The sequence below is a fragment of the Melospiza melodia genome, chromosome 18 (assembly GCF_035770615.1).
Source record: "Melospiza melodia melodia isolate bMelMel2 chromosome 18, bMelMel2.pri, whole genome shotgun sequence".
Taxonomy (NCBI): Eukaryota; Metazoa; Chordata; class Aves; order Passeriformes; family Passerellidae; genus Melospiza; species Melospiza melodia.
The window spans coordinates 13,194,795-13,208,854 of record NC_086211.1 but is presented as its reverse complement, the minus strand read 5'-3'; positions in this window follow the sequence as shown (position 1 = coordinate 13,208,854).

Here is a 14,060-nt window from a genome sequence, read left to right as displayed (position 1 = left end):
GCCACCTCTGGGTTATCTGTACAGATCTTGGGTAAAAGGAACAGGAGATTGGGATAATGAAGAGCAAGAAGATAAAAATTACTTGAAAGGTGTTTCAGAGAACATTCTTGTACCATGGAGGGAAAACATTCCCAGTTTGGGAAGTGTTCAGGGGCTATCAGTCTGTCCCGAAGATGGAGAAGAGAAAGAAAAGGGAGACTGGGAGGGATGCAGGAAGGAACAGAGGTAAGGATGGAGAGAGCAGGGAAGTGAGAGGAAGGATAGGAAGGAGGAAAGGGAAGAGAGGAGGTAGAAAGGAAAGGAAGGAAGAAATGAAAGGAAGAAGGGAGATGAGGGAAGTAAGGAGAAAATGGTGATTTTTGATTGTGCTGCTCCTGCATGTCTGAGAATCTGGAGACATTTGTTTAATTGAATATTATTTTTATTCTTTCATATATCCAAAAAACCACACTTTCTTTCCTTGGAAAATATGTACTCACAGTTCCAAACCGGTCTCTTTTTGGAGCCATTGGTACCTGCAGTGCTGCTGGGAGGCAGCTGAAGGGTTAATGTGGCTGAGCTGCTTGGGAGTGGAATGATTCAGATCTGCAGCTGAGTGTTTGGGCAGTGCAGAGTTCAGGGACTTGATGGATCAGCAGAAATGAGCTGTGAGGTCCCTGCTGCTGGGAGATGGCCTGGCCACACCAGGGTCCCTGCCCTGGACATCAGTGCCACCAGAGCTGGGGACAAGCTGGCACAAGAAAATAAATTACCAGAGGGAGAAGTACTGCAATAAAACACAGTGCTGAGTTCTTCCAAGAGAAATTACAGTGCTACCTGACAGTAACTCGTTGCTGTATATCTACAAAGCATTTTTAAAACTCTTTAAAGGGAAGAAGTTTGGTTGGGACAGACAATGGACCCCTAAACAGCTCTTTAAATTCAGGACTTTTGAATGTTAAATACATGGCCAGAAAAGCTGCAGTGTTGTGTTTTCACAGGTTATAGGTTTGGACAGAAAGGTCTCCTGGAGCTTTCTCCAAACTGAGACACTAACTGCAAATATTGGCTTTTTGGGTACCAAGGAATTATGTGCTCAGTTAAATAAGTGGACTCAGGAGGAGGCAGTCATGTCCTTTTTCCCATGGTTAGACAAATAGCAATTTGACTTGCTTTACCCATCCAACTCTCCCTCAAGTCTCTGATCTCCACTCTTTCAATGCTTCCAACCCTGTAGATTTTAATTTGCTGCTTCCACTGAATGGCAGCCTGTAATATGGATAAGATGAGTACAAGAGCTGCTGCTGCTGGGCTGGAAATGACATTACCTCAATGCCTGATTTTCTCCTGTGCTCCTCCAACAAGCATTTTCTCTATGTGGATTAGAGATTCAGCACAGGACACTGGGTGGGCTCTGGAGTTTACACATCGGTAGATATGTAGACCTTGTCAATGGGCTAAGCTAAACAATTCTGTTTGAAAACAGTGCCAAAAGCCCTTTTAGGTTCATCTGATCATTGCCAAATCTGATCTCCTTTCTTATTATAGATGGAGTCCCTGAAATCAGAGTGGAAAAACACAGAAGAATCACTCATTTATCTCATTTTTAAAATCCCAAAGGAGCTCAAATGTCACTGTGGTGCTCGATAAGGAAGGATGCAGGATGGTGTAAAAAGAAAAAGATCAATCCCAGTTTATTTCACATGTCTCTTTTTATAGGGTTTTTAAAGAACATCCCCTGTCTATCCTCAATTGGTCAGTAATGAGTTAGCCTGTATTGATTGGGCACTCAATCCCCCTGCGTGCAGGAAAAGTTGTTTGTGAGAGATAGTTTTCATTTTTCCATTGAATGGTGTAAAAACAGTTTATACAGGTGGCTAGTATTTATCACAGTCCTAGAGCACTTTCTCAGGGAAAGCAGGTTTTTTTCCACAGTCCTAGAGGGAAAGCAGGTTGTTTTCTACAGTCCTAGAGGGAAAGCAGGTTGTTTTCCACAGTCCTAGGTGCCCTTTCTCAGGGAAAGCAGGTTGTTTTCTGCAGTCAGAGCTCTTTCTCAAGTAAAGCATGTTGTTTTCTACAGTCCTAGAGCTCCTTCTTGGGGAAAGCAGGTTGTTTCCACAGTCAGAGCTCTTTCTCAGGGAAAGCAAGTTGTTTTCTGCAGTCTTAGAGCTTTTTCTCAGGGAAAACAGGCTGTTTTCGACAATCTTTGAACTCTTTCTCAGGGAAAGCAGGTTGTTTTCCATAGTCCTAGAGGGAAAACAGGTTGTTTTCCACAGTCAGAACTCCTTCTCAGGGAAAGCAGGTTGTTTTCCACAGTCCTAGAGGGAAAACAAGTTGTTTTCTACAGTCTTAGAGCCCTTTCTCAGGGAAAGCAGGTTGTTTTCCCCAGTCCTAGAGCTCCTTCTTGGGGAAAGCAGGTTGTTTCCACAGTCAGAGCTCTTTCTCAGGGAAAGCAAGTTGTTTTCTGCAGTCTTAGAGCTTTTTCTCAGGGAAAGCAGGCTGTTTTTGACAATCTTTGAACTCTTTCTCAGGGAAAGCAGGTTGTTTTCCACAGTCAGAACTCTTTCTCATGGAAAGCAGGTTGTTTTCCACAGTCTTAGAGCTCTTCCTCAGGGAAAACATTGTTTTTCACTGCTGCAGAGCTCAGTTCTCAAAAAGAGCTCTCAGCTTTCTCATGGCTCCTGCGGGCTCGGGTCAAGGTTCGGTTTGTAGGCCTCAGTCCTGCCGTTCCATCAGCACACTCGAAGGCCTCATTTCACATGCAAGGCTGTAATAAACTTCACAGAAGCTGCTTCTGTGTGAGCAGTGAGCTGTACTGACACCTCACAACACATGGCAATGCACCCACAAGTGTTCATGGGGTGGGCAAGGTTGGGGGATGCTGAACTCAGAGAGGCTGAACTTCCCCAGGAGGTGGGAGCTGTGGGTCCCAAAATGTCCTTCTGGCATTGAAACCTTTGGCTGCACACATTCAGTGTCAAACTTTTCTACTCTTGGCACTCTGCTGAAGTTTTTCTAAACCCTACATCAGAAGGAAACTGTTTTAAACCAGAATAACTCAACTTGAACTCTTGTAGGGGTTGTTAGGGCTGGATGCTCATTCTGCTGAGGGGCTGAGCATGGCTTTGTGTGGAAGAGTTTTTACAGTGACTTCTGTGAGCCAGAGAGGAGTTTGATAAGTGTGGTATTGTGAGGATTTTAGGACGAGCTGAGAGATGAGAATTTTGACTCCATGTTCTCAGAAGGCTGATTTATTATTTTATATTATATTACATTATATTAAAAGAAATGCTCTACTAAAACTATACTAAACTATAGAGAAAGGATTGGAAGGCTTCACAAGAGTAATAATGAAAACTCATGACTGACTCCTCAGAGTCCAACACAGCTGATGGTGATTGCTCATTAATTAAAAACAATTCACATGGAATCAATCAAAGATGCACCTGTTGGTAAAAGATCTCCAGACCACATTCCCAAGCAATCAGATAATTATTGATTTCATTCCCCTCTGAGGCTTCTCAGCTTCCCAGGAGAAGAAATCCCGGTGAAGGGATTTTTCAGAAAATATCATGGTGACAGAGGAGAGGACCCATGTCCACCCCTGAAAGAATTTTCTATCAAGGTTATTGACATAGAAACCAAGAGAGAAAGAAGGATGAATAAGAGAAACCTGCAACTGCCTATTCCAATGAGAACTTTGTTTGACAAATAATGGAAATAAGGGAAATCTAACCCTTGCAATCTGATCTGTGCAATGCACTGCTTCAGTCTGATTCTCAAATGAGGAAAAATTTCTCATTTTTTCATTATTATTTTTTTTATCATGATATGCAAAAGAGTTGATTTTCAAGGAAGATCCTCAAAGAAGTTTTGTTTTTAAAATATCTGTGTTGATTTATTATAGAAATAGAGCTTTTTACCCCTTTGCAAACAATGCATTACAATATGCAAAAGGGAAAATTAGGTGTGAATTTCAGTGGAGGCGACAACATCTGGTAAATGTTCCCGGGGTCATCGAGACATTAAAGGAACAATAATATTTAGGAATTTCTTTGGTCACCACTAAATGTCACTGTTGCTCCACAAAATGACTGTAGGCATCTTATTTTGTTGAAGACAAAACCTTACACTGGTAAATGCATTTCTGTTACACCTGTGTGAGACCCATCTTCAGCTCATCCAGAAAAAAACATTCATTTTAGAGAGACAAGCATTTTGTTAAACCCCTCCATGAAATTAACAAAAAAGGAGTCCTTTTTTCCTTAAAACCACTTGATTTCTGGTATGTTTTCTTGAATCATAAATCTAGCAAGCAGTCTAAATCAAATAATAATCTAGCAAGCCTGGTGTAGCTGAGAAAAGTGATGGATTCTTTGGGTTTGGTTTTTTTTTGTTTGTTTGGTTTTTCCCCCAGAATCAGTATAAGAAACAAAATAAAGCACCTTTAATTGTTAGATTGTATTATAGGCATCTCTAGGAGGTACATCCCACAATTCAGTGTAAAAGATAATCCTGGAGCCTTAATTTTGGGACAAAACCTAATGTGTGTTCTAGTGAGGATAAGTAATTTCATGTGTGAAAAAAGTATGGATGAATATTTAAATATTTCAAATTGGCCCGAGATACCCAAGCACAGTGAAAAGACACAACAAAACTCCAATAATCAAAGAATATTTTTTCTTTCTGTGGGGTGAGATGTTTATGCATGTTTTGCTGTGTATATAGCAGTTGCTTCTCATGAATTCCATGTTAGATTTTCCAGAAGCATGGAAATAAGGAGAAACTGTCAGTTAAAATAAATGGGATCTAGAAGGATTTGAAGAAAAACAGAGTTAACAGGAAAGAAGTAAGCATGCTTTGAAATATTTGTACAGGTGAAGGAGCCAAATTGCTGCATTAAAAGCCTCCTGGAGTTCAGAAAATATGTGTAAGCATTCTGCTAAGGAACAGCTCTTACTATAAATCACTTTTCTTAATCATGCCTTTTTAAAAACCTGTTTATTTCTAAGGATGCTAACATGGGAAGTGTGTATTTATTTGTTTTTCTGAAGTTCATCTCTTCAATTTAATGTCATTTTCTAAAGCATGAATTACATCATCAGGTTCTTTCCAAACACAGCCAAACCCAGTGCAGTTGCAGTGATCAGTCTTGGAAAAACTCCTCCCACCTGAGATTGCAGCCTGGGGCTGAAGAGAGCATTGTGGGATCACCAAAGCTCATTTTTGATTCACAGGTGTTTATTGTCTGCAGTTCCAGAGCACTGGGAAGCTCTGTAAATGCAAAATGTCTCCATAAAGACGGGGTTGCTCCTCTGATTTTCAGAAGTGAAAACCAGGACATCTTTCTAGATTATAAACAATGTATAAAATCCACTGGGACTCCACAGTGAGAAAAGATTGCTATTTTATAGAGTAATTTAAAGACTCCAAAGCCATGTAAGACCATCCATGCTAAATCCTCAGCAGATGCAGGAGGGTGCACACTGATATCTGAATATTCCTATGCTTGGGTGTTATAGGAGAGACCATTCTTTATTGTCAGAATTCTGTGTCTGGCCTGAAGGTCAGATATTGGCAAAGAAAAATGGAAATAAACTGAAGAAACACTTCTACTTAGCTCTCATTGGTACTAAGGATGAGGAGATAAGAATTTTAAAGAAGCAAATCCTGATTGTGCTGAAGATGGTTTCTTGAATTAAACTGAAGAGCAGAAAGGAAATAAGCCAGGTAAAGTAGCTGTGACCAGTGAGAATAATCCCTCTGGCATTCAAAATTGTGTTCTAGACAGTTAAAAAGATGTACCTAAAAGCAAGCCCATTAATTCTACCAAATCAGGTAAGAATGCCAATATTTCCTATTTCAATATGTTAGTGTTCAGGAACACATAATCACAGAATTATTCTATGCAGGTGCTTTTATTGAGAGCTCTGGGTGTCAGGGGTACAGACCCAACTCTGACATGGGTTTGGGCTGAACATGTTTTATATTCTATTATTATATAACTTATATATTAATTATTAAACATACATTGTTCTGTTGTATACATTGATTCCATCCAAGCATGGGTTTCTTGTGATCCTCCTCAAACCCATAAGAGAGTTTGTCATGATTCTTTAAACAATAATTATATCTAATAACATCTAACAATGATATAATTTATCATATACTGACTACACAGGTGTAGTTTCACATGATCTAGCAAACACAAGGCCTAAGGTTTTCCAGGGCTTACCTTTGACATTTCCCAGGGTCTACTAAACCTAACTTTCTTCCTAGCTCCCTGAATTTCCTGTGATTTTAAAATATTTTACTATCATATCTGTTCTATCAGCACAAACTGTCTCAGGAAGGGTTTTCCTTGGGAGAGTTTCTATTCCATAACCTGCTGCTGCTGGGGCAGGAATCTCTTTGTCTTTGCTTCCTGCCCCTCCTCTCTGACACCTGCTGTTCAGAGAACTTTGGCTTGGACTCTCTGCTGTGGCTGTTCATTGATTTCAGCTCACAGTTCATGCAGGGATTTCATCCCCCAGCTCCTGGAATGCCATTTTGCTGCACACCACTGAAGTTTGGGAGGATCAGGAGTCCCTGGCTTGGGATGAAATTTTCTGCCATGGGTCAAGAGCTGAAGTTCAACTATTTCTGATTCTTTTATTCCATCCTGTGCTCAGTGGGTGAATTTCTGTTCCAGATAAATGAACCCATCAGATCCTGCTGGCATCTGTCTGCTCTGGTGACTGGAGGCGAGACACTGCACCTGAAATTAAAGGGGGAGAAGGGAAGGAAAAAGAGGAAAGGTGCCCAAACCATCACTCTGTTAGAACCCTACAGCACAAGCCCACATGTCACCGTTCTATTTTCTGAAAAATCCCTTTGCCAGGATTTCTTCTCCTGGGAAGCTGAGAAGCCTCAGAGAAAAATGAAAACAATAATTATCTCATTGCTTCTCCTGTGTTTTGCTGCTTTGGAATGTGGTTTGGACATTGTTTACCAACTGGTCATTGTTTGATTGGTTTCATGTGAATTGTTTTAACTTAATCACCAATCACAGCCAGCTGTGTCGGGACTCTGGAAAGAGTCACGAGTTTTTATCATCTTTTAGCCTTCTGTCTGTATCCTTTCTCTATTCTTCAGTATGGTTTAGTATAGCGTAATTATAATATAATATAATATAATATAATATAATATAATATAATATAATATAATATAATATAATATAATATAATATAATATAATATAATATAATATAATATAATATAATAGCCTTCTAAGAACATGAGGTCAGATTCATCATTCCTCCCCACGATGGGGAACCCCAAAAATACCACACCCACACTTTACAAAGCCAAAATATATTTTGGCATAAGTTTCCTGATTCCTCACCCGTCCAAGTGAGCAAGAACACAGTAAACTATGATATTCGAGTTAGTGGAAATGACTTTAATAAAATTTAAACCATACTTCTGTCTCAGGCTTCTGTTCAGGGAGCCTGATAACTTTCTTCACATTTGCAGAGAAGAAGAAAAGTTCAGGCAACCTTAACTTCTCTTTGAGCAAAGCCTGAATTGCCAAGGGCCAAAAAGTGTCAATTTTCATTGGTCTGTTTCAAAATAGCCCCAGCCACCTTGAATCATTCATGAAAGGATCATGGTTTCTTCTCCAGAGGTACAAGGAACAAAGCATGCACAGAGAAATGTTGTGACATTTTCTTGATAAATTTAGCCTAGATAGAGACTCTTAAAGTTCTGTGATTTCTCTGGCTGTCTTATGCTTGACCCCTCTCAGAAGTTGTGAATTGGTGTCTTTGATTGTGCCACATCTCTTACCTGCTCAAAGTGAAAGAACCAGAGAGGAGAGTCTGAGGAACCTTCCTCTAGGGATTTTGTCAGATTTTGTCCCAACAGAACATTTGCTATATCTAGACAGATTTTCTCCTCAAATAAAAATTCCATTGCAATCATTTCTTCTTAGTGTTCTGAGTGACAGCAACTCCACTGTGGGAATGCAGGACTGAAATCACCATTGTGCTTTATTTCCATTTTAAAGTATGGATAATAACAGGGATTTTATGTTTTTTAAATTGTGGTTCTGCTGATTATGAATAACTATCTATCTAAGTCTTTGCTGACTTAGAAACAGAATTTCGCCTTTCTGATGGAAGGTTTCAGGAGATGTCTAAGTGAACCTGCTAAGACAATGCAGGATTTCAGTGATTTTTAACATAAAGTTTATTAAGCCTTCAAAATGCTTTTACTTGGAAAATTTCCCTTGCAGTTTTAGGTGTTTATATTGACCAGAGTTCTAGAAATGCAGCACAAAATACAGAACAAAATGTATCCTTCTGATGTTTTCCACTCTAATTTAGTATTACATAGAATCTATTATGATATATAATCTACTTTTATTATCCAAGGCCCTTGTGCACACTACATCATCAGAGCAAGGCACTTTGGTGACTTCTGAGTACTTTTATAAATTATTCATGCATCTTTTTTTATATCACCTACTGTGGCATCAGCTAGGGACAAACAAATATTACAGACATGGTACCAATAAAAACAGAATGCATAAACAGTCTCTAAAATGTCTGTATAGTCTGCCAAGTCCTGCATATTGCTGGGGAATGCTAACAGCCACTGGAAACTTCTATTTTGAGAGTCCCCTCCTACAAAAAAATTAATTCTTTGACAAACTGCAGCCCATTTTCTACTTTCATAGATGTGATTAATGCCTTTTGAATGCATGGTTTCTTTTTAATTCAGAGGGTTTTGTTGGATTTTTTTCTATTTTAATATCAGATTTTTAAATCTTGTGTAGAGTTTGTTTTGTTGGTGATAAAGAATAAAGATTTTGATTCACAGATGAAACTGCAAAGCACACAAAAGCTTTAAGACATTTGCACATGCTGGTGCCATTGCCAGTGCATTTTCAGTAGGGTAAATGAATTGAGAAAAAGAAAAATAACAATTTGTGGATGTTGTGAAATAGTACTCCAGGATGCTGATATTGCTTCATTTGTACAGATTCCAGTCTGTGTTTCCTTCCCTGGAAGGGAGGACACTCAATCAGCCTTGGTTTTGTATTCTTTGCTCATTTTTGGGCTGCATATTTTAACCTACGTATCAGAAGTGTTCAGTAAAGCTGCAAAGCTCTCTGAAAGCATCTTACAACTGTCTAAAATATTGGAAAATGGTAAAAAGTTATAAAATGAAGAAACTGTGAGTACAAATAAAGGGCACTATTAGATGAGTCAGTTACATGGCAGAAGAAGGAAAAAGTTGATTAATTTATGACTCCTCAGGAGGTCTAAACTGTTGTGGTGTTGTGAGCGTCCCCAGGACGAGGTGAGAAATGAGAATTTGACTCCAAGTTCTCAGAAGGCTGATTTATTATTTTATGATAGTATGTTATATTAAAAGAAAATTATTGATATACTAAAACTATACTAAAGAATAGAAAAAAGGATACATCAGAAGGCTAAACAAGAATGAATAACAAAAACCTGCAACTGACCGAGAGTCCTACACAGCTGGACTGGGATTGGTTATTAAGTAAAAGCAATTCACATGGAACCAATCAAAGATGCACCTGTTGGTAAGCAACCTCCAGACCACATTCCAAGCAATCAGATAATTATTGTTCACATCTCTTTTCTGAGGCTTATCAGCTTCTCAGGAGAAAAATCCTGGCGAAGGGATTTTTCATAAAATATCATGGTGACATAAAGCATCAGGCACCAAAGCACAAGGAACAATCTTTGGCCTGGGGCTCCCTCAATGGAGCAATTCAGGGATGACACAACCCCCAGGGCTCACAGAGGAGCAGTTGGGGCTCACAGGGATGAGCCATGGCCATGTCCCTGTTCCATTTCTGCTCCCAGCTGAAGCCACTGTGGAGTCACAGGCACAAATGCTCTGCTCTGGGTGCCAGCAGCACGAGGGTTTTCAGAGCAGCTCAGGAAATGCAAACTGGTGCAAGGCAGGAGGCAGAGCAGCTTTGCAGTGCTTTGCTCAGAGGGGTTAATGCCCAGATCTCACCCTTTCATTTTCCATGGCTGAGGTTTTCTCCCTGCTGCCATCTGAGGGAATGAGCACGGGGGAGCTGATGTACGGCAGTGTAGATTTAACGTTCCTGTGCTAAACACACCTGATTGGAAAGTCTCCTTCCTTCTTTACTGTGGGAAAATGCAGCATTTTCTGGCTAAGGAGGGAATGCTTCTCACCCAACTCAACAGGGGTTCAGGTACAGAGACAGGAGACTGGAGCCCCACTCGCTGATTTCTCCATGTCTGCTGTCACTTTAGTCCCTACAACCTTCACTGAGCAGCGCAAACCATTTCTTGTGCTATAGCTTCATTCTTTTAATTAATTAATTAATTTAATTAATCCCCTTGGGAAAATGCAGCATTTTCTGGCTCAGGAGGGAATGCTTCTCACCCAACTCACAAGGGGTTCAGGTACAGAGAGAATGGAGCCCCACTCACTGATTTCTCCATATCTGCTGTCACTTTGGTCCCTACAACCTTCACTGAGCAGTGCAAACCATTTCTTGTCCTATAGGTCATTCTTTTATTTAGCAGAACTTAAGAACTCCCCCTGGCATTCATAATCTCTTTCCTATTGCTCCACCTGGGGTATAAAGTTCTCAGTGACCCAGAATGTAAATCCCGTTTTTTTTTTCTGAGTGAAAATAACTCTGCAGGCCTAAACAGGAAGGAAAAGGGGCTTGTGAGGAGAACAGAACTGGAGATAAGAGCAAACAAAGCTGCAAGACACCTCTGATCAGCTCTAAAACTCTTTTGGGATTGCTGCTCCCCTGAGTTCCTGCACTTATAGTGTGGGAATAGTTTAGAAAGAGTTTGGTGACCAAATTGCAGCAATGGCAAAGCCACTCTCCACATCAACCAAATTCACCCATCTTCTCCCAAACAGAGATGTTCAGCTCTGCCAGGGACAGCTGTGCCAGAAACCTCTGGGATACCCCCAACTTCCACCCTGCAGACCCCTGAGCTTTTTATTTATCACCTAAAGGCACAGAGCCTCATAACATCTAAATTCAAACAACAAAGATTGTCTGCCTTTTCTCCCCCTAATAAATGATGTTTTCTTTTTGTTCTGTTCACTGCTTTGCCTTTATAAAACATTTCACTCTTGGTTTTTCCTTTGATTCATATATGTGGTGATGTATAAGCTTGGCTGTTCTCCTCAGCTATTCTTCATTCAATGAAAACAAAATAAAATGGTGCCAAACCATTAAAGCAATTTGAATTTACAAGGTGAGGTACCCCTCTAAATGATGAATGGCTGAGATTTTGATTTATTACCTTTCCTTTTCCATATCAAATGATGACTCCACAAATAAATGAAAGCTGAAATGCTGCCAGTGTGCTACAATCATAGAATCCCAGGAGCTTTCTGTAGCAAAGGGTTTTGTGTCACCAGACCATATGGTAGCTCTTACTGAAACTGTACAAAGCTATAAAATCTCTGGAAGCCCAAGACAGCCATAACTGAAAAGCAGTGCAGGTACAAGTGCTGGCAGTCACCTCTCCACCTAAAAACAAATTAGAGATATTTTGGTAGCTACTAAAAGGAACACCTGGTAGCTCTGCTGTACCTGTCTGAAGCTGCAGGCTAACTCTGGAAATGAGAAGAGATCTGGTGGAAAATCCAATAAACAAATAAATCTTATAATTTTCATTTTCTTTAATATTAGTTTTTAATCCTTCATTTGTTTGTGGCAAAGGTGAATATTAATGCATGTAACTCAGATTTGAGCAGCTCCAAGTGAGCCTCTTTAATGCCATGAGTGACCCCTCCTCTGGACACAAAGAGCTCTTTGCCTCCTTACATTTGGTGCTGTTACCTGCAGAGAAAAGAAGGGTGTCAGAAAGTGGAGTAAAAGAAAACTGTAGAGAGTATAACTGGGATTATTTCCCTTTAATCACACACATTTGTAAATATTTCTTCTCTAAAAAGGCAGCAAACATCACCAAGTGATCTAGAGTGATCTATACATTAGGTTGTCCCCAACATTAGGCATTAAAGGATAAAAATCCCATATAATGTGTAATCTCATTAGGGCTGATGTGAAGCAGGCACAAATTAATTCCTTTAACTCTATATTCAACTATAAAATACAATTGTAGGGAATACACTTAAACTGAAATAAAGCCTGTACTAGAAGAGGTTTCTCTTTGCAGCATTGTCTCTGACTAATGAGCCTAAGAAGAGAAAAGCCTGGAAAAGAGGAAAGCAAAGCTAAGTTTCCAGCTATTATCTTTGCAGAGTTGACATACACAGGCTCATTATTGCATTATGTTTTATTCAACAAAATCACTTTAATGTTGCAGCTTAAATTGAATTCACTAAAGCATCTCTTGCCTAATGTGTCTCAAGTGTCTGCTTGCTGTTTGCATTTTCTTCAGAATTATGGCAGGGAATCTTTGGAAACAGCAAAATTATATGCAATCCACAAAACAATATGGCTGTAATGGGGTAATCGGCCTTCAGCGTAATTAAAGAACCATTCCCTCATCAAAGTAATTCTGCAAGAGACCTAGAGGCTGTATTGTACAAATCATCCACTTAGTAAAATTCTTTATCTGATTTGCATTTAAAACCTAGTTATGCAAATAGGCCTGCTCAGTGGATCACAAGGAATGTAAGGACTTAAAAAAACCCTGTAGTGATTAAACAGACCTGCTTCTTCCCCAGAAATCACAGGGTGTCATTGCCCTAGAAATATTTCAATTCACCTAGAAATATTTCAATTTACCTGTTAATCACCTAGAAATATTTCAATTCATGTGTTATTCACCTAGAAATGTTTCAATATTTCAAGGTTTTAAGAGTTTTTCTGCAAAACAGGAATTGCTTTGATGTGCCCATACAGTCCTGGTGATCTCCACTCTGGACATGCCTGTTCCACTGCCCTGATTCCCAAATCATCCCACAACACAGGAAGATGAAAATGCCCTTTCTTAGCTGATGATTTGTGTCAGAGTAGAGGAATTGCAGCTCCCATTTTGATCTGCAAGCTCGATTTCCAGTTTGCACTAAAGCAAAAGGCCTTTGCACTTCCCTCCTTCCTCAGCCCCAGGTTTCTTAGTGACATGAGAGCTGCTATTGTTTGCACAATGTGAAAATGTGTTTCTGGATCTATTCATCCATTAATTGAATATATTTTGAGTTCTTTCACTGGGTTGGTGAGAGCTGTCCCTCTCTGCCTGCAAAGGCATGGTTTGACAACCCTGGAATGACTACAGCGATGCTGTAGAAATAATTCTTCACTTTTGTCCAAATTGTGTGTGAATTTATTTGGGTTAAGTTTAATAATTAAAGCCTTCCTTCAAGCGAAGGTAAAATAAATCAGAAATAAGTATTGAAAGAACTACTTTTAGTATTAATTCTTCATACCAGTTCAGTGACATGAGAAAATATTTATCATAAGGATGTCACAGCATAATAGCTGCTGTCTTTCTACATTGTCTCATATTCTGTAACTCAGCCTTATTTCCTAGAAGTACATTTTTCTCAGAACAAGTAAACATTTTTCTTTTAGCTGAACTGCTTTTGTCTATATATCTATAAAGGTGCCACAACATTTTTCCCTAAAAAAAAATCCTCAAATACAGTACATGAAGAAGGCTGACCATGAAAAATGAGTTTTATATTGCAGGGGAAGAGCAGAAACTCAAAGTATTAAAGCAGTTTGGTAGACAAAGCATTCTGCTTGTCCTTACCATGTAAGAGAAATTCAAAGAAACACAAAACCAGAAAGATTTCACTTGTTTATTTCCCATTCTTTGATGTGAAGTATGTTGTCTGTAACCTTAAAAATGTTTCCTAAATGCATTAGAGAAATGTATAACTCCAAGGTGATAAACTCAGGGAAGTGACAGTGGGCCAAATGCACTGTGACTTTTGGAACATCTGATTTCCTCTGGAATGGCTGAGAGCACTGCTGGCATCAGGAAAAGGAATAAAAGGGGTGTTCTTTCAACCCTGGTTCTGCTTCCTTCTTTTATCTCAGGATTGCAAGAGGCCCAGGGAAGGGCTGGGTGCCTCCCAGCACTGCAG